Source organism: Malaya genurostris, chromosome 2, assembly GCF_030247185.1.
Source record: "Malaya genurostris strain Urasoe2022 chromosome 2, Malgen_1.1, whole genome shotgun sequence".
Lineage (NCBI taxonomy): Eukaryota > Metazoa > Arthropoda > Insecta > Diptera > Culicidae > Malaya > Malaya genurostris.
The window spans coordinates 227,941,098-227,962,030 of NC_080571.1; the positions used below are offsets into that span (position 1 = coordinate 227,941,098).

General features: G+C 37.3%; 1 protein-coding gene across 1 annotated transcript in view; it reads left to right on the plus strand.

Moving 5' to 3' along the window:
• The first annotated feature begins 1,574 nt into the window (after positions 1-1,574).
• LOC131427904 (uncharacterized) overlaps positions 1,575-20,933 on the plus strand; it is a 128,887-nt gene continuing 109,528 nt past the window's right edge. The window contains exon 1 of the mRNA XM_058591482.1: positions 1,575-2,265. The gene's annotated coding sequence lies outside the window, so the exon portion shown is untranslated. The remainder of the gene's footprint in view (positions 2,266-20,933) is intronic.

Sequence of the window (20,933 nt, forward strand, 5' to 3'; positions counted from 1 at the left end):
TAAAAAAAGGTATGATTTTAACTAACAAAAGCGTATATTGAAATACTATTCATTTTAAGGTTATATCTTATCATTCATTTCAACTGCTAAGTTTATAAATTCAAAACACCTTCATCTAAAGTAAATTTATTTTAAACTGATTCTGCAAGTTTAATTCACTATGAACTTGTTTGTCAAGAAATTGATTAAAACGCACGAGTAAAATTTTTAATATTTTTTTAAACAAACCAATTCGCTGTGACAAATTAGATATCTAGTTTTGTAGTTTCAAGTAACAATATTTGCTATATTAAACTATTTTTTTTGCTGTCACTATTTCAGACCAAAATTAAGCTGCTTTCATAATATTTTTCTCTGTGTGATAAGCAATTTCGTCTTTAGAAAATGATATTTGAAACTCATGCATTATACCGTTTTCGTATTTGAACCTAGACGCGGGCGACTCCGACTCCGAGTAAAACGAACACGTGGTACGCGCCCTAAACAACAACTCATGAAAAAAAGAACAAATAAACAAACTTGCATGGATGCGTGGCGCAACCCGAGAAAATTTTCAGAGCGAAACTACGCGATTGGAGTCCGATCTAGAACGACCTCGTTGCTAAAACAAACATATCAAACGTTGTTTGGGCGACTCTGGGTCAGCTTTCGGGCTGCTCTGATCAATAAACGAAAACGGTATTAGAGATCACGACAAACCAGAATGTCTGAAGTTGAATTAAATATACACTTAGAAAAAATCAATTGTTAGTGATATAATCTCTAACTATCTATTCGGGCATAGGTGTTCAGTAAATTACATCTCACAAGTGCAGACATTGCACAACGGATATATAAAAGAAGAAATGAACGGAGTAATCGTTAATTTGTGTCTCCCAAATACCTACTATGCTACACTGCCCATACTCGCATATCAGTCCCATGTCGATTTTCGCCAATTTTGAGTTAGCTTGAGGAATGAAATCTATCCTCAATATACTTTCAGAAATTGCAATAAAAGTTGAGGGTTTGTTCAGTAAAATGTGAAAAAAATATCAACTCATGTCTGTCCCAGTGCAAATTTCAATAATTTCATTTGTTGCAATATTGGAATAGTAAAGATGTATTACCGATATTTCAAGTAATAATACCATGATTTAACATTATGGGACTGATATGCAAGTATGGGCAGTACAGTAGCTGTTGAATGTTATGTAGATACTGAAGACTAATCGTAGAAATTATTTTTTCGACAATTTCGTTTGTCACATTTACCAAAAATTGAATCCGCACAGCATGTTCTTGAGCTCCAAGTACTGACACAACTTCCCCAACACATGAAACTATCACGTGCCAGTGACTTATCGGAGTTTGATCGTTGTTTTCATACGAAAGAAAATAAATACAGCAAACAGCTAAAAAAATACTCTCAGATCAATGTGCTGATTCCACTGAGCATAAAAGAGTGAGACGTACAAAAAGACGAGAATGAGTGACGGAACCAAAAACGACTGAGCAAGAGAACCAGTCAGAAAAAGAATATCACGAAAGAAAATTTTTGATACGCTTTTCTTTAGATAGTCGCAAGACGTTGGTCAACGCGGACGGTTTTATTATTGTTGAAGGTTGTTTCATTTCGCTGATCGTGCCCTGCGTCGAGTGATCGCGTTATTTTGTTGTTGTAGGAAACTGCTAAAAAGGAAACAGATTGTGAGTGTATGTGCTGTTTCTGGTTGTTTCGGAAGCCGACGGTCTTCAAGCTTGTGGGGAACCATACGGATTGGAAAACTGTTGATGAAATACGGGGAAATACTTGTTTGGTGTTGAGAAAAAGTTAAGATTTATGAGTGTGAAGCGAAGTAAGAAAAATTGTGCACCGGATCAAAGGTAGAAAAAATAAGACGAAGAAAATGTTCCAATAAGAGTGTATCGGAAGAAATAAAAAAGTGTTTAAGATTAAGCTGGATTAAAGTGCGATACTTTTAAAAAAAGAAGGCTATTTAAAAACAAGAAGTACAGGAATGCAAGTTGAGAGCGACACGAGGAAAAAAGGGTTTCTCGACGGATTTCATCAGTGTCTACGGCTGCGTGAGAGGTCACGCCGTGAACGAGATTGGTGCCGGTTGGAAGTGAGCCGCGCAAGTGCATCATAATCAGTTTCGAGAAATTGCAACAAAGTGCATGATGAAAGACTAAGGCACGGCTCGAAAGAAATTAAAAGTTGTTTTAGCGACGTGTTGGTAACGCTTTTGGAAATAATGACTAGTCTCAGAACCAGCCCATAGGGTTAGTATACAGTTTAAGTAATCAGGATCGTATCTCTACTATCGCCTTGAATTTGGTTTTTATACTTTACTAAATACTATATACGCACAGTAGATTGTAATTATGAGATTCAAACTGGTCCACTAAAAGTGTGATTGGCGCATAATCGATCAGAAAGTAATAACAAGTTATCGGTAAAAAGTCCTTTTCAGGTTACATTAGCTAAAACAATCAAAAGATGTAAAAAATATGAGCGAAAAACACATTATTGTTACTATACTATTAATCACAAATAACTTGTCTGTTGCAACTTCACATATAGAGTAAGAAAGGAAAGCCGTAAGAGCCGAAAGGATCATATTTTCAAAATAATAAAGAATAATAGTTTTAGCTAGGTTGATTTTTTTCACTTTGAACAATGACTACAGTTGTATTCTGTGTTTTCGATCTATTTTTGCTAGAATTATATTTAAACGATCCATGCGTAAATATTATGGTAAAAAGACATACAATGGTCAAATCTATGTTTCGCCACAAGGTCTTGTGGTCACAAACAAAATTCCTGAAATGCATTATGCCATGACTTCCGGTTCCAGAATTTCAGGTAGGTGTGTACCAAAAAAATTATTTTTTTCTTCGGGTTATCTTAACCGATGTTTACAAGCTAAGATTTATAGAAAAAGTCCCATTTTTCCACAGAATGCCAATGAATTTTTTCCACTTCTGCTTTTCGGTTTCGGAATCATAGGGTGATATTGACAAAATTTTGCAGAAATTACGAACTAAATTTTAAATTTTTAAATGAAAGATCTTGCAATCCCAGAAACCTGTGTTAATCATTCTAGTGGTGTAATGATACCTTCCTCATATTATTCATATATTCATAAATATTACTGAGAGATTATTTAAACAACTTACCATTGACTGTACCTATATTTAAAAAAAGCTTAGAACTGTATAGTAACTTTCCATTCAATTGCCTGCTCCAAATATGTGCATACAAATTGATGTAAATTCACAAAATATTTTTATCTGTGTAGCTTATTAAATGCGGCTCAGCCATAGACTTTTTTCGGTACCACCAGAAACGGAAACTGAGGTTCACACACCGGGAACCGGGAATAGTTTTTAGCACTGACCCGAAGATTGCTTTTTCTTGTTTTACATTTCTCAATAGAAAGGTAATAGAATTTCTGGATAACCCGACTGTCGATCGGAGCCTTGGGCACCTCTAGTATTAGATACCATTCGACTTAGCTCGACGAGGTCGACAAATGTCTCTGTGTATGTTTCTTTTTGAATATGTGAACCTTTCAAAGATTGATTCTATACGCTCAATTTTTGCGGAGATGGCTGAACCGATTTTACCAAGCTTAGGAGGAAAGCTACTATTGAATTGTGCATCAAGCTCAAAGATCAAGTCGCTGACACGTTCAGTTCCGGAGATATGATTGTATAAGTGACGTAACCGACAAACCGTGCTTTTTATCTTTTTCAACAAGCTTAGGCGAAAGATGTAAACCGAGTATGAAGATCAATTGGTTATCAATTCCTGTTCCGGAGATATAATGGAATAAATGATATAACCAACAAAACGCATATTTTTATCTCCGCTCAATATGGCTTAATCGATTTTAACAAGCTTTAGTACATTTGAAAACAGCTATAGGATTGTGAAGCAAGCAAGATCAATGGGGTGTCACTTCCTGTTCTGGAGAAATAATGGAGACGTAACCGATAGAACGTGGTAATTTGATGGGGAAAAAGCTTGTTTTTACCCCCACATTTATGCTAGGTGCACATAACCATTTTCTTAAGTTTACGTTTCGTCTTCGACTCATCAGTGCGTCAGCAGATTATGCTGACGCAAATCCCCGGATCAACATAATCCGCTGAGCATACGTAAAGTTAATGCTATTTGCAAGACACTTTTTCATTACACAAAGGAGTGTAACGTCTAAACTGACGTCTCGAACGAAACAAGTTTCGGCTTACTGGCCGTACAGATTGTGGTAATTTGATGGGGAAAAAGCTTGGTTTTACCCCCACATTTATGCTAGGTGCACATAACCATTTTCTTAAGTTTACGTTTCGTCTTCGACTCATCAGTGCGTCAGCAGATTATGCTGACGCAAACCCCCGGATCAACATAATCCGCTGAGCAGACGTAAAGTTAATGCTATTTGCAAGACACTTTTTCATTACACAAAGGAGTGTAACGTCTAAACTGACGTCTCGAACGAAACAAGTTTCGGCTTACTGGTCGTACAGATTGTGGTAATTTGATGGGGAAAATGTGGGGGTAAAAACAAGCTTTTTCCCCATCAAATTACCACAATCTGTACGGCCAGTAAGCCGAAACTTGTTTCGTTCGAGACGTCAGTTTAGACGTTACACTCCTTTGTGTAATAAAAAAGTGTCTTGCAAATAGCATTAACTTTACGTCTGCTCAGCGGATTATGTTGATCCGGGGGTTTGCGTCAGCATAATCTGCTGACGCACTGATGAGTCGAAGACGAAACGTAAACTTAAGAAAAACTGTTTATCCACCGCTGAGAAAATTGAGTGCAAAAACATTCTACATACCATACATACATACACACATACACACAAAGATACTGACATTTGCTGATTTCGACGAACTGAATCGAATGGTATATGAAACGTGGTTTCAAAATCGGTTTTCACAGGTTGTATAACAGCAATTGGAAATTATTTCGATTGGGTACCATATCAATATTCAGCACATGGATACCACATCGATTACATAGTGTCGCACGACGTTTTCGACGCGATGGGTTTCCGTTCATTGAATGCGCACACTTCTGAACGGAGTTGCTTCACTGTGTTTGCGATCACGATTAGTGTTCGACTGATAGAGCTGTCAAATTTTGTCTGCTGACTCATGGGTTACTATGATTGATGCTGCATGGGTTGTTCCGTCAGTGCGGGTGAAAGTAAACCTATAAAAAATCAGAAACTTTTGTCAATTTTTTTAAAGTTCAAATGATACGTTAGACTATTTTGACCAACTTTGCTGCACTGAGCAAGTAGCGAGTATAGAACTAATTTCGATTTGGTGATAATTTTCTGACTTAACATGAATTTTCTGATTTGATTTTATTTTTAGTTTTTCATATTTTTCTCTCGTGAACCGAATAATAACATACAAAAAATATGTAGAAATTTGGTAAAACCCTCGATCTTTAATGTCTCTATAAGACTTTCCGTAGGAGGTAAGATTGAAAAAAAAATGAAATATCGAATTCGAATAAATGTGGGAAATTTTTTGTTGTTATGGTGGGATTTAGATATTTATTGATAAATAATTATTGTAATTCATTTTATCCGTCAATTTGCACATGCCATTGCTTGAATAATTAATTTTCGTCATATTTGCAAGGTTTTACCATCTGCAGTCTTTCTAACTCAAGTAAATTGAAAAATTCGTCAATATATTTACAAAATGCATGGGTTATTTTAAAAGCATCTCCATGTATATAAAAATTTGTGTGATTCAATTTAATGTCACGTAAAATAATAAGCACTGTGGAAACAGTTTGGAGTCTCAAAGTCATTTTCTAGAATTAGCTTACGGAACGTCAATGGACTACTGTGGGCAAAAAATTTTAAGACTTTGTTCATAATTTCAAAATTCTTTATTTATTCTTCCAAAACTATTTCGTCCCCCCCCCCCCCCCCCAAAGTAATCCTCCCCAGCCCTAATGCATTTGTACCGACGTTTTTTTCCAATCCTTGGAACAGTTGTTAAAGCCAATTTACGGATGTCTTCAATTGACTCAAAACATTTTCCCCGGAGCGGTCGTTTGAGTTTTCCAAATAGTCAGAAGTCACACGGAGCTAAATCAGGCGAATACGGTGATTGCGGAACGATATTGGTTGGCCGGTCGAAAGGATTTCGGAGTGCACCGCACCTCGTGTGGTCCTCGACGTGATTCGTCGCCAACGCGTTGAACAACTTGTATCAATCAAATACACTTGCTTGCGACATACAATAATCACCGAGAGGCTTTTGCAACATTCTGAACGTTTCGGCACCAGAAATGATTCCGCACACAAAATTTAATGGAACTTTATTGTTGAATAATTTCACTCATTGTAAAAATCACCAATTGCATTTTTAATGCTTCAGAAAGACAGACGTACACTAAACGCTAATGAAAAATTTGACGTGACACTTGGCACAGATGTCACTGACAGTCATACCAAACTAAGAAAAATATTTCGACGAATAAGGTTTCCGCGCGAAATATAATTCAAAAGTCATTACCTTCTGCCCACGGTAGTATAAAAAGTATTCAAATTACTAAAACTTTTCATTATAAGGTTCTGTTTTTATTTTCTATTCCGGCATCCAAAGAAGCTAACAAAAACATTTTTAATTGAAAATGGTTACTACAGAAGAAACGAGTAAATATGATTCCTGCAAATCATGTTATCGAGTGACGAGAAATAACTTAAAGTCAGAGAAGGAATTTTGCAAGATCAACCAATAGATAAGAAGGAATACTTTCGAAACATTAAGAATAAATAATTAAACAAAAAAAAAGTAATTTGGACAAAGTGATAGTGTAGTAAGTCTCCAGATTTGAAATATTGAAGGCATCTAATAATCAAAAGCAGGAAAAGCGGAACTCTTTCAGTTGTCGCCTTTTAAGCAGTGGATCTATTCTTGATTATTTTTCCGCCGGATTTCACACGGCCTCGAAACTTGTCCTTGATTTTTGTTTTTCCAGTTTTGGCATCCAAAAGAAGAAAGAAAAAGGCGACACCAGCAGATTTCTTCATTTTCATTTGATGCATAAATAGCGGTATCACAGAAATCAATTTTCAAACGAATCAAGTATGGCGTGACTTTTAGACCGAAACATTATGCGAATCTGCCTATTCAGTTATGTCACCGCAGCTCAATGTGAGTAACAGCTGTGACCTCGCCTAACCAAGGTTGAGGTGTAAGGTTACGCTCAGGTGAATTTGGCCAATAACTTGGCAAAACGGAGCACCTCGAAAGTGTGATTCACTGCAGCCGGCTCGAATAGCAACCTTTCGCTGGCATACGAATGCAATGGCAGATCTTCACGGTCGCAAGATTTATTACCCATTGCATGGATCCGTTCGCTCGCTCATAATCTGGCTTTTACCCGATCTGAATGCCGCTGCTTCCTGTGCAGTAGAGGGTGGTGGTCGGCGCGCAAGTAATTTCATTTATTATTTTCCCATCATAAATCTTCCACTTGGCTGGTTGGGATGAATCTGCCCCCAACAATCCAGCGGAAGGTTTTAGTCATTGCGACTGGCAGTTCACATCGTCATTACACGTTTGCTGATGATCCTGCTCGTACCTACTCGTACATGAAAGAGATCTCGTACTCCTCGTCCGGCAGCAACGGGTTGCAGTTACTGCAATCCATATACTATCGTGTCGTATTTCAGATACTCATAAATCACCATGCACGGTATGTGCTTCCCTTGAAGAGATCGGTCGTTTTTTGTTTTGTTTTGTACACATCACGAATCAACAGAAAATAACATGTTTTGGAAAAGCTTTCCGATGTTGCTTATGTCTATCAGCTAAGTAACAAAAAGATGGATTGAAATTATAGGTTGCGCAAACAATAAATAATAACAAGACGCATAAACCGCGTCGGGATCAGTTAAACTAAATTGCTTCCCGAGTGTTTTGTGGCCAATGCAAGTGTTTTTACACAAGTAAGTCATCTCGTTTCGAAAGAACCATTGATCATAACAATGTTGAACTTAGTGCCGTAGTATCGGTTGCTCCAGTATTTATGTATTATATTGCCAGCAAAATGTAATCAATTCGAGTAGTCTTTTGAACGGCATGACTTCTTCAACGAAACGGGCTTCGGTGAAACGTAAGTCAAAACACCCCGTCCATGTTCTATCATCATTCTTTATCTTCTCTCTTATGCGGATCACTGTCGATTCGTCAGTGTACCAATTCTGGAAAACAGATGTGGAGTACTTCAAGATTTGATTTAATAATTAACAGCATTGAGTTGTTTTGCAGAACATGTTGATCAATTTCCATTAGTCGTTTGTTAAAAAGTATCCATTTCACATCTTGGAAATCGAAAAAAAAAACGTCCATTACAACCAGGTTTTCACCCAAGTTATTTATACCGCTGTGTAGCTTCAACCTTCAGCTACAATTCCCAATTTGTGATTTGAAAAAATACGCATTATTTTTCGTATCAAGTGGCGCTGGAGTGACCAACCCAAAATCCAATATTTCTGGAACTGCGGGGTAAAGCGTACTATAAAGTTTTACACAAAAATAAAGAACGAAAACAGAGTTCTTATTGAAGGCTTAATTAAAATGCTTAAAATTTTAATAAATATAGTTTTAATAAGTAATACAAAATACCTTCAGAGGTATGTTTTAAGAATCTATTAAGAATTTTAAGTCGAAAATCATGTGTCCGGATGAGTCTCATTTTTTGTCCGGTTTAGCCCCACACAGACAATTCATTTTCTAAGTGCAATAATAATTTCATTTTTCATGCATCAGACATCACTTAATAATCACTGAAATCAGCTAGAAATAAACTTTTAAAAATACTAACCAGACTGTCCTTACAATGCACAGATATTAAATATACAAAAAAAAAACAGAAAATCAGAAGAAAAAATCTCTGTAAAAAACGTACAAGTTTTGATATGAAATCGTTTGACTCAAAACTAGTCTACAACCCCTTCTGTATACGAGCCTGGTTGATGGCCGTATGAATCGACTTCGACCGTTTTCTTAGAGAACTGAGTTAACTGATTTGTGAATTGTTGTAATATGTAGGTTATACCACATAATAATTTAAACATAATTTCTTTCAGAAATTTCATTTCGAACTTATTTTTTTTTATATTTTTTGTCATGTTTTGTATTTAGTGTATTCGAAATTGCAAAGGTCTTTCTTATATCATTCAGTGTTATATATCAATGAACCTCTTGTTTAAAAAGACGACGAAGATTGAGACTGCTAACATCGGTTATCATATCTTTATGAAACAGATTTGAGATCTACAAACTTCCAGCAAATTGTAAGCCCTTTCTTTAAAACCTTTTTTAATACACCTAGTGGTGTTATGATGCCTTTCTCATACAACTCATGTTTTCATTAGTATTACTACGGCATTCTTTTTTTTAATATTGGATAAAAACAAAAAAGTTTGTTTGGGCATATACTAGCAGAACTTTTTAAGTTTTTAAAAGTTTTGACCCAAGTTGCTAGGATTTCTTCGTTTGCACTAAATGATTAAACACATCTCACCCTGTTGTTCCGGAACCGGAAGTGATGTCCGAACAAAAGTCAAAAGCAGGCCATTTTTATAGACTTAGACCCTTTTAGTTGAGTATAAGTTTGTGAAAATCGATTCAGCTGTCTTTAGAAAATTTAAGAGAGTTTCGTTTTTGAGTTTTGACTACTATTTCCTAGGCCGAGATGTCCATCTTCTCTGTGTGACGAAGAGCAAGAAAAATTTCTCCCCTCGCACTGACGACTTCAACGCGAGCTCTTCTCTTTCACATATATACACCACTGTTGTATAAAGTGTGCACGCATCATGAGTGCGTTTGTTTATTTCTTTTTACCTCCTCCACTGAATCGCTCCAAAGTGCTAGAGCATTAGCTAATAAATTCTCTGAGGTGGATGCAGATACTTTAACAGATGTATACACGCCGGTGAGCACTCTGGTGTATGGTTTGCGTAGAAAAAGCGTGGGCACGCAAAATCAGCAAAATAAAACAATTTATCTGTAAATTTTTGGTTTTCATTGCAAATTTTTCATAGCAAGGCCAGATCTACTCACTATTAATTGAAGTTCACAGAAGTGTTCGCTCACCATCACGCGCCAGTGATCACTTGGGTGTTTTTAGGCGAGAGCACGTGAGAGCGGTTTGTGCGAAGAGAATGTTATTCTTCTTTCAACACAAGAACGCACTCAAAGTCTGTCTGTCTGGACACTGAGAAGTGCGCTTTCCGCTTTGTGTGGAGCGGAGCAAATGTATCCGCAGTGTATAATTGAAACCTACGCCCTGGTGTATCACTCTAGTGAAATGCCATCTCTGTTCCTAGGGATGTCCGATACTGAAAATCGATACTTCAAGGTATCGATATTTTCTTTCAAGAATCGGTTATTTTTATTATCGATATCACATCAAAGCGATACTGTTAGTATCGACTATTTTGGTCTCGATACTTACAGTATCACAACAGATTGAAGTCAATTCCCATTACGACGGAACATTTTTTTTAAACTCAACTATAGAGGCTATAACCTTAAGGTCAATCGGGCCAGAAAAACTTTCTAACTCTATGTGCGAGGTTGGGAATCGAATCGACCGCACATGCAGAGAAAAAAATCATTTTTCATCAAGACAATGCACCCTGCAACAAATCGATGAAAACAATGGCGAAATTGAACGAATTGGGCTTTGATCTGCTTCACCACCCCCCATACTCGCCAGATTTAGCCCCCAGTGACTACTGGCTCTTTGCTGATCTTAAAAAAATGCTCCAGGGAAAAAGATTTGGCTCAAATGAGGATGTCATCGCTGAAACTGAAGCTTATTTTGAAGCAAAAGATAAATTTTTTTATAAACATGGTATTGAAAAGTTGGAAAAACGTTGGAACCATTGTATCACCCTAAAAGGTGATTATGTTGATGAATAAAAAAAATTTTTGCAAAAAAATGTTGTTCCCATTGTTAGTCTCGGGACTTATTGATCCATGTGTTAATAGCAATAGGAATTGGCTTTTAGTGTCATAGCACAAAGGTTATGACATGAAAATTTTTGAGCAAATAAGTGAAATGTTAAATCATCATGGCTCCAACACCAAAAGTTGCGAAAGGCGAAGTTTCTATGCCCGGTGAAAAATGAACGGCGACCCTAGTGAAAAATCGGTGACCAAAATATTTCCTGATGAGGGATGTAAGAGCGATTCACACGTGGCATCAGGGGACTATCACCGGCATGGAACGGTTACGGAACATTAATTCTAAGCAATTCATATAAAGGGACACAACGTCAAGTTCATGGAACATTTTGACGTCGGGTACGTAAATAATAAAGACTGTCCCAGAAAGTATGGACGCACTTTGATTTCACTGTAAATAATTCACAAGTGTTAGTTATTCAAATTTTATTCGATATACTGATAATATTAGACTACAACAACAGAATATCATTCTCAACATTTGCTACTTAGACATTGTAGACTAGCTGGCGCACCTTCTTGCGAACGTTCCTCATTAGATTCCGTACAGACTTCTTGGCGACAAGTTTTGACACTTTTTTCCAATCTTTTTCGAAACGTTGAATGGTTTCGGCTGCCGAGACATGTTTCCTAAGATGTGCCTTCGTTAATGCCCAAAATTCCTCAATTGGTCGAAGTTGTGGGCAATTTGGTGGATTCATGTCTTTTGGGACGAAAGTGACATTTTTGGTAGTATACCATTCTACCGTTGATTTCGAGTAGTGGCAAGAAGCAAGATATGGCCAGAAGACAACAGGATCATTGTGGCTTCGAATCATAGATAGAAGTCGGTTTTGTAAACATTCCTTGATGTATATTTCGCTGTTCATTGAAGCAGTGGTGATGAAGGGTTTCGAAATCTTACCGCAGCTACAAATTGCTTGCCAAACTATAGCTTTCTTACCAAATTTTTCGACTTCAATCGATGTCTCGGACTGGTTTAACACTTGCCCTTCTCGCACCGTATAATATTGTGGTCCCGGCAAGGATTTGTAATCGAGTTTCACGTAGGTTTCGTCGTTCATGATTATGCAGTTCAAATTTCCAGCAAGAATTGTATTGTACAGCTTTCGCACCCTCAGCCTGATCGATGCTTCTTGTTTCGGATTACGTTTTGGTTGTTTCATCTTATGATAGGTTCGAAGATTCAAACGTTCTTTAGCACGAAGAACATTTGACTTCGAAGTGCCCACTTTTTTGGCCACATCCCGAACTGAAACCTCCTTCTTTTGCTCGAACGCCTTCAGTATACGTTTATCCAACTGAGGGTTAGCAGGACCTTTTTTTCGACCCGTTTTCGGTTTATCCTCAAAGGTGTTATCCTCACCGAACTTCCTGATTGCATTTCGCACGGCTTTTTCACTTACTCCTTCCATTTTTGCTATCTTTCTCAGTGACAGTCCGCGTTCTGTGCACCATTTGTACACAATTTTTCGATGTTGTTCTGCTGAAAGTCTACGCATTTCGAAACAAACGAATGGAAACGACTGCACAAGTGGTTAGAAAAGAGTGTAAACAACAGGACGCAGCCATAAAAATTGACAGATTCAGATCCATTGCGAAATGGCAGCGGTTTTTGGTTGCGCCCATACTTTCTGGGACAGTCTTTATTCGGATAAAAATTATTAAACTAATCTTGACATCGACCGAAATTGATTGATCGTCTGAGTCGGGTTTAATACAGCCGTTTCCTGATGAAAACAAACGAAGCCGGAAGCTGAGAACCGGTGTAGCTGAAATCGATTTGTTTGGCCAGTAACTAGCATAACCTACAAATTGAATCAATTCTGAGTCAAATTTAAAAGAATTTTTACATTTTTACATTATAACTCTATATGACAGATTGCGATTTCATACACACTACCCTATATTTCCGGAACTGAAGGCCGGATTTAGATAAGAAATTGAAGTTATTCCCGGTTATGAGCACACGAGCACTTTTCCGGTACTTTCGGAACCACGAACGATGATCCGGTAAATCCAAAATCAACGCATTTCATCATTATCTAACCAAACCAATGTAATCGCTGTTTGAAGGCATTTCTCTCGATTTTTCTGTGTCATATATAAAAACACGCTGCTGAAAATTAAAATTTTATACTCATCAGCCTGTAATTACGGAACCGGGAGTCGTATCCGAATATCAGGTAGAGCTAAATTATATCGTAAGGCCTTTCATTTGAATCTAAGCTTGTTAAGATTGGATAAGCGGTCTCAGAGAAAATCGGATGCACTTTTTTAGTTCATTTTGCCCATTTTACCCCGTAACGCTGGAACCGGAAGTTGGATTCATATGAAATTCAACAGGAGGCTGTAGGTTCTTTATTTATTAGGTGGTCTCTGAGAAAATCGACTGCCTTTTTTTTAAACATTTTACCTCGTTACTCCCAAACTGGAAAGCCGATCCGGATAAAATTCAATAGCAGGCTATAGGTCCAAGAGACCTTTCATTCGAATCTAATGGTGTTTTCGTTTTTAATTTGCACTACACCGGTGCAGTGCTACACTGAGGCATGAACAAACGAACAAAAATGACGAAAACATAAACAGTAACCATTGACTACAATTAACGATTCCATTGCACAGAGCTACACCAAACTTTTGATGAGTGCTACACACGTGGTATCGGTGCAGAAAAAGTGTAGCACTGGTGTAGTGCAATTGGTAAAAACGAACGGTTTAGGTGCAGCTTTCGCTACACCGGTGTAGTGCAATTTAAAAACGAAAACGACATAACGACATTTTCATAGTGATTGCATAGCTTTTCTATATGAGAAAGACAAAAATGATTATTTACAAAACATCAGACCTTAGTGCTAATCTGATCGTAAGAGATCTTCGTTCAGGAAGATTGAGTTTTTGATTTATTCCATAATTTTGTGACGCACCTGGCTTATTCTTACGAGACTTATTCCAAACACAAAGTAAAGCAGAAGCTCGGAGCCCGAATTTATCAAAGAACAATAACCTGCACAAATTTTAACTGCTCAACTTCAGGCGACAAGAATTCCTCGAAATCCCCTTCTTCTTTTCATCAGTCATCATTCATAATCCGACATCATGCCTCGATTTCGATACACGGCGGATATGTTTACTGTCAGGTCTTATTAAATCGTATGACAGATTTGATGATTGTGTCTGCCGTCTGATCCATCACGACCTGTTCGTTTGGCATTGCGTCGGTATCAATGGATACGACCGTCGATCCAGGTAGAAATATACTCCAACGCATACTATCGCATGGAATGCCATACGTAGACTGGGTTGAAGATGTAGAAAAGTGGTAGACGCCACCGCTCCAAGAAAACGGAGCCAGGAAAAATAAAATAGGCTTACGTCGGTCAGTTGCGAACGTTGAATTGCGTTGACAAACCTTATCGGTGAATTAGTTGAGGTGGATTGACATTAAATATTTTCTCCTGTCCGATGGAATTGTGCGTGAAAGGAGAAACGTTTAGTTGGGTTTTTATCGCCAGCGAACTCTTAGAGAATTGGGTCAATAAACTTTTAGCGTGTTTTATTTCCATCGGTATTGAATTTCAGAAAAGAGAGTGAAAAATACACTGACTTTTGATGACAGGTTCTGTTGTTATTTTCAACTATAGATAAGTTTGTTGGAGAAAGACCGATCGAAAGTTGAACCAGTTTCACAGGAAATCGGCCACAGCACAAAAGTTGATTGATGGTCTCCGAATAACGACACGTACATTTATGATTGAAGGTCCCAGATTCAGTTCCACGGTGCATACGTCAAATCCGACACGATGGAAGGTGATACATCAACACACTTGACATTTTTGTCACAATTTATCTGATTCTATCCAAACACGACAACTTTCGAATAACAGTTTGCTTTGGTTGTGGTGAAAATAAGAGCTACGGTTGCTCTAATGTAAAGGTTCCCCGAAACATTCTGGTCGCGTGATGTCACTGTTGAATACTGTTACTGAAATTGAATGAATAGCATCAGTAAATTAATATGTATCTGTTGGCACTAGCATTAGTGTTAGTGATAATGAGGTGTGTACCTTAATATTCCGATTACAAGGTATTAGGCTCAACCAGACCCACGTAATAAAGTTGATGCAAATTTGTGATATTTTTATTGCTAAATTAAGTTTTTTAATGTTGTCCATTAGAAATCATTAGCATTTCATTTTACATGCATAATAGTGGAAGTCCATATGAATCATGAGTTTAATCTTACGATTTTTGATGATTAACTAACACAATGAAAAATCATGTTAACCGATTGAAAGATGAAATTGAATTGATCTATTCTGCTCCCTAATCGATCTCAGCACTTCAATACACCAATGCAGTAACCTCTGTGCGTCCACTTGTGCGGTACGCACTGAAGTGTTGAAAAATGATTATAATTAAATGCGAATAGTAATTGAGCGATAAAAGTGCTGGGCAAAACTCATTAGCACAAATCCTTTCACAAGCCAGGTCGCGCGCAAACATAATCAATTTGGAGTTTCTGAGAGAGTCCGAGCGTTTGTCCGTACAGGCAACCTACATGGTGTCCGATCCGGATTAAATTAATTCATTCGTTCGACCAATTGCTCGATCAACCAGTTTTTTTTTCATACCGGCTGGCTCAACTGATCGACCAATGAATCTTACGGGCAACGTTGTCGTTTCGCAGTTCCGAATCTTTCCCGTGACAGTTCCATAGCAATCAAATACTCTGGTAATTCTGTAAGTAGGATAGTGGACAGGTTTGTTTACCTGTTCGTCTGATGGGTGGAGTTTTCAGACATCAGTGACAGATTAGCGGATCACTTGGTGACATATCGTAACCATGTGAGAAACGAATTGAATCAAGTCGAATAGAGAGACTTGATCTGTGATCGATGTTGGTAACTCTCTTATTCGATGGGTGATGATGTGGATTGTCGACGCCTCTCACATGTTCGTTTTGGGATTATAAATACACCCACGACGGGCACCTTTTACCAGGAACTCGAAAAATAAGCTGTCGATTTTGATTATTGTTCATAGGAGTAATTGAGGTAAAGCGTGAAATGTTACTTTCCGGGTAAAGTATCAAAGTATATTCGCTACTAACATATAGTTATAACTAAATCTTTATGATATTCCGACTTGCGAAGAAAAATGTTTGTCAAAGTTTTTTAGTGATGTTGAAAAGTCATTTGAAAAATTTTCTACATCGAGTATTACTGTGTTTGGGCAGTGTTGGTGATTGCCGATAGCTTGACAGAAGCTGCTCGATATTTTCCTATATTGTATACAACATTTTCAATCCGCTAGAACATGCTACAAGAACTCGTGTCTCTCAATGCATGAACCGTGAGAGATTTTTTTTACATTTCTTCGCTCCCCTCTGAGTATTTCACGGCCCTTAAAAAATTGCAGTCTGATAATGATCGGTGCTGTGTGGAATTTACCAATAGAGAATCGAGAAGTTGACAATTATCGCAGAAAATCGAATCGATGATTCGACTTGATGATTCTCATACTAAGTTGCAATATTTCAAAACCCTTGTGTGGAGCATTCACATATATTTTCATAGACCAAACATATACAAAGGTTATATGCACATAGTTAGAATAATCAGCAATTATAAAATAATTCCATCGTATTTATCAACTGCTCGTATAGAATCGGATCGCGCGAAACGAGAATAAGCGGCAATTTGTTACTTCAGAGAGAATCTCCACATCAGCGTGCTAACTCGTGATGCTCAGACGGGTCATTGAGAGAAATTCGCTCTCGCACTGGTATCTATTCTATGTTAAATGTTGCTGCGATGGTATCCGTCTCTCTTTGATGACACTGATTGAATCGTATGAAGAGTTGCTGGAGAGCGTTTTTTGATACGATAAAAGCTTGTGTACAGAATATTGTTTTATGTATCAGGTGTACACTTTTCTTCCGCCGTTTTCCGATAGGTGGCTGTACCGGCTGAGGCTGGTCAAAATGCATAGATGATAATGCCTTTAAAGTTAGTGTATACAGTGCCTAACAAACGCTCGAAAATGTCTGTTTATTTGCCCAATTCTCGCCATTTGCGGGAAGTTTTACTTTTCTGCCGTACGAGTTGAAACCGAGGGACATCGAGCGCCGTCCATTTGTATGTGAGCAACTGCTTCAAAGACAAAATCGTAAGGGGTTTTTACATCGAATCGTAACCGGTGATGAAAAGTGGGTTTGATACGATAATTCTAAACGCAGAAAATCATGGGGAAAGCCCGGGCATGCTACTTCGTCGAAGGCAAAACCGAATATTCACGGCGCCAAGGTTATGATTTGTATTTGGTGGGATCAGCTCGGTATGATTTACTACGAGCTCTTAAATCCGGGTGAAACCATCACAGGAAATCGCTACCGAACGCAACTGATGCGCCTTAGTCGCGCGCTAAAAGAAAAGCGGCCACATTATCAAGAGCGACATGACAAAGTCATCCTCCAACACGACAATTCTCGGCCTCACGTCGCAAAAGTGGTCAAAAAGTACCTGGAAACGCTGAAATGTGAAGTCTTGTCCCACCCGCCGTATTCCCCACATGTCGCCCCTTCTGACTTCCACCTATTCCGTTCGATGGCACTCGACCTGGCAGATCAACATTTTCAATTTTTCGAAGAGTTGGAAAAATGAATTGCTTCACGGATAGCGTCAAAAGAGGACTCCTTCTTTCGAGCCGGGATCCGAGAATTGCCGGAAAGATGGAAGAAAGTTGTCGCTAGCGACGGACAATACTTTGAATAATACATCTGTAAGCACTTTTTCGTAATAAAGCTTTTAATTTTGGAAAAAATAGGCGGAATGAAAGTTGTACACCTGATAAGTACACTAAAATATTATTTGAAGCCATACATTGGATTATAAATCCATCGTAATTAATGGATTTCTAAACAAATGATAATAAAGTTTTTGCAAAATGTGGTGCCGTGGTCAAGTGTGGTAAAGTGGGAAATGTCTAACACTTATATGCAGGTGTAAAAAGACTTGTATACAGCCCGGATACTTGTATACAGGGAGGTTGTCAATACATTCTTCATGATCTAAGTAAGTGTAGCGAATTTATCGACCAAGGTCTTGACCATGTTCTTACTGTTATGGCTGAAAACATTCCGTTTGGTTTGTTCAAAGAAGTCTCCATCACTTCAGAATCCGATAATGTCAATTTGAACTTAGCTGGTCCATTGGTTGGCCAAGCGAAGATCTGCATAGTTGATTATGTAACACACTTATGGGTATTGTCCATTTTGATGGCTTGGACGAAAGTGTTAAATGAATTGTGTAACCTTTGCCTCTCCTTAGTGGTTTAAATTAAACTGCTAGGCGCAATGGCAGTTTAATTTAAACTGCTTCAAGTCTGAACTGATGAGCCGAAGATAAAAGCAAGTAAAATTTATAAAATTACCATTTCGAGTATGGTCGATCGAAGCTGCGTAACTCAAGAGAAAAGCAATGTTTTCGGTTTGTTTCTTCGGCAATAGCCTATTCCATTTGGTATAGTAAACCAAACCATGAAATTAGTTTTCGTTTGAGTTCCGAAAAAGAAATCCTTCTCTACCCCAGTTACCCCTAGTTATATCAATAATCTTCGTTGTTTGTCAACCATGAATTGCAACAATACCAGCTACTTAAAACTATGCGAAAAGAGCCTTAACTCGTATTAACTCTTCAGACTTTCGATGCCATTTACAAATATTTCATTCCTGCCAAAAATATGAGATGGATGGGATTATTTTCAATGATGTACTCTGTCGTCCGCTACGCTGATAGCAGATTGCATAATGTCTTTTTCGCTTGATGCCAAACCTAACCCAGTTACCACCTTAACTACTGTCAAATCGATTGTTTGAAGCTAGTTGAACCTAGTTTCAACGTTGTTAAACTGAAAATCGAGCCAGTTTCGAATCTTGGTTTTATATCAGGTTTGATAAAATCCCCGTTGCTAAATGCGAAACTAACACAGTTGCGTGAAAAGTGTTTGTTATAACACGGGAAGTCGGTATCGTATTTATAGTTGCCAATATAGAAAAGACAACCGCGACTGCAAAATTCTTTTCGGTAGTAGTTGTTCATCTAGTGGCTGATAGTAATTACAGTGTTCACGTTTTTTTCGGTGACAGTACTTCATATAGCTGCATATTGCAGAAGCTAATTTTGGTTGTTATAATCAAATAAAAAATTTGACAGTCGTCAACTGTTTTAATGTAGCTACTTCATCATTCATCGAAAAAGATGGAATCTATTATGAACGTACAGTTGGTTGGTCCTAATTCGACTTCCCATCGTACACTCCTCTGAAAACGTGGAACAAAAATTTGGAATTTTGTTGTTATGTAAGATTTGAGTATTACTCATGAATGAATAACATATACTACTGAAAACTATTACAATTCTAAAATCTGAAATGCCTCAGATTTTGTCTTCAAATTAATCTGATAGGTAGGAAAAATCAAACCTATTTTATCTGATTTCATTGGAGTTATAAATTATATTTATCAGATGATTTAGTCTTATTTTGTAAAATCAAAATAATTTCTATCGATTTATTCACCTATTTTGTTTGTTGACATTTGTTTAATTCTACTATTCATTTATCGATGTAATCTAATTCCGTAGGGAAGGATGTCGATAAATTGATTTTCTGCATCGGATTCAACAGAAGACTTTCTGCAATGTTATTTAACTACTAACTGTTAGTTTCCGTCTCTAACATTGATTGATTGAGTTAGAAATTTCTATAATCGTAGAATCTGAAGACGGATGATTCAGCCGACTTAAATCGCTTTAGTAGCTGAAAAAATCATTTTTTCAATTTTGATGAGATAGTTTTGCTTATGTGAACTTTGTCAAATGTACAGCATGTACCCGAGTTTCATTTATTCAAAAATAGAAAAAAAAGTAATTTCTACATCAAAACAAGTGAAAAAGATGTGTCCTGGTCATCGAGTGTAATTTATAATTTGATTATTTTATAAATAAGAGATTATAAATTGATGACCGCATCAATTATCGTTTATGGCATCCGAGAAGATTGTTATATCATTCTATCGTCTTCTATACTAGCTGTATATATCAATCTATTTTATGTAGCTACTTTTCACAAATTGATATATAATATAATAATGTAGTACCTTATTTGTTTGGTAATTCATTATGAATACCAGTATGGATGATGTAAAAAACTGCCAATCCAATTAACATAAAGATAATACATTTCCGTCCTCTGTGTTTGCTTTCAACAATTTAAACAACAACCAAATGAAATTCTCTTATATAATATATGGGATTGGATCAGTGCATTAATGACCGTGAAAATTAGCGAGTGCGCTACTCCATCATTCATAGTGAGCTCTATCGTTCCTCAGGGAAGCCATTCAGAACCGTTCATATTTTTACTATATCTAAATGATATGTATTTCTCATTGCAATGAATGAATCTATTTATTTCGGCGGTTTCAAGCTGTTACATCTTATCAAAGATCCGAAAGACTCAAATTTCTTGCGGTTACAGTTGAATGTATTTTCTAACTTGTGCAACATTAACAGAATAGTACTGAAAGCCTCTAAATGCTCCGTTATCTCTTTCTCTCATAAACGAACCACGATCACGTATGATTACACTATTTTGCAAGTGGTACTAAAACGGGAGACACCAAGGATCTAGGAGTGTTATTGGATTCAAAACTTAGTTTCAAAGATCACAAAGAATATACCTTCTCTAAAACCGTTATATTGCGCTCTAGTTCGCTCTACACTGGAGTATGCTGTTGTTGTTTGGGCACCATATTTTCAAACTGATATGCTGTGCATTGAAACTGTTCAACGCAAAGTCATTCAGTTTGCTTTGCGTCGCCTACCCTGGACAATCTTTTAATTGTCGCGTATTCAATATTTGCTCTGAT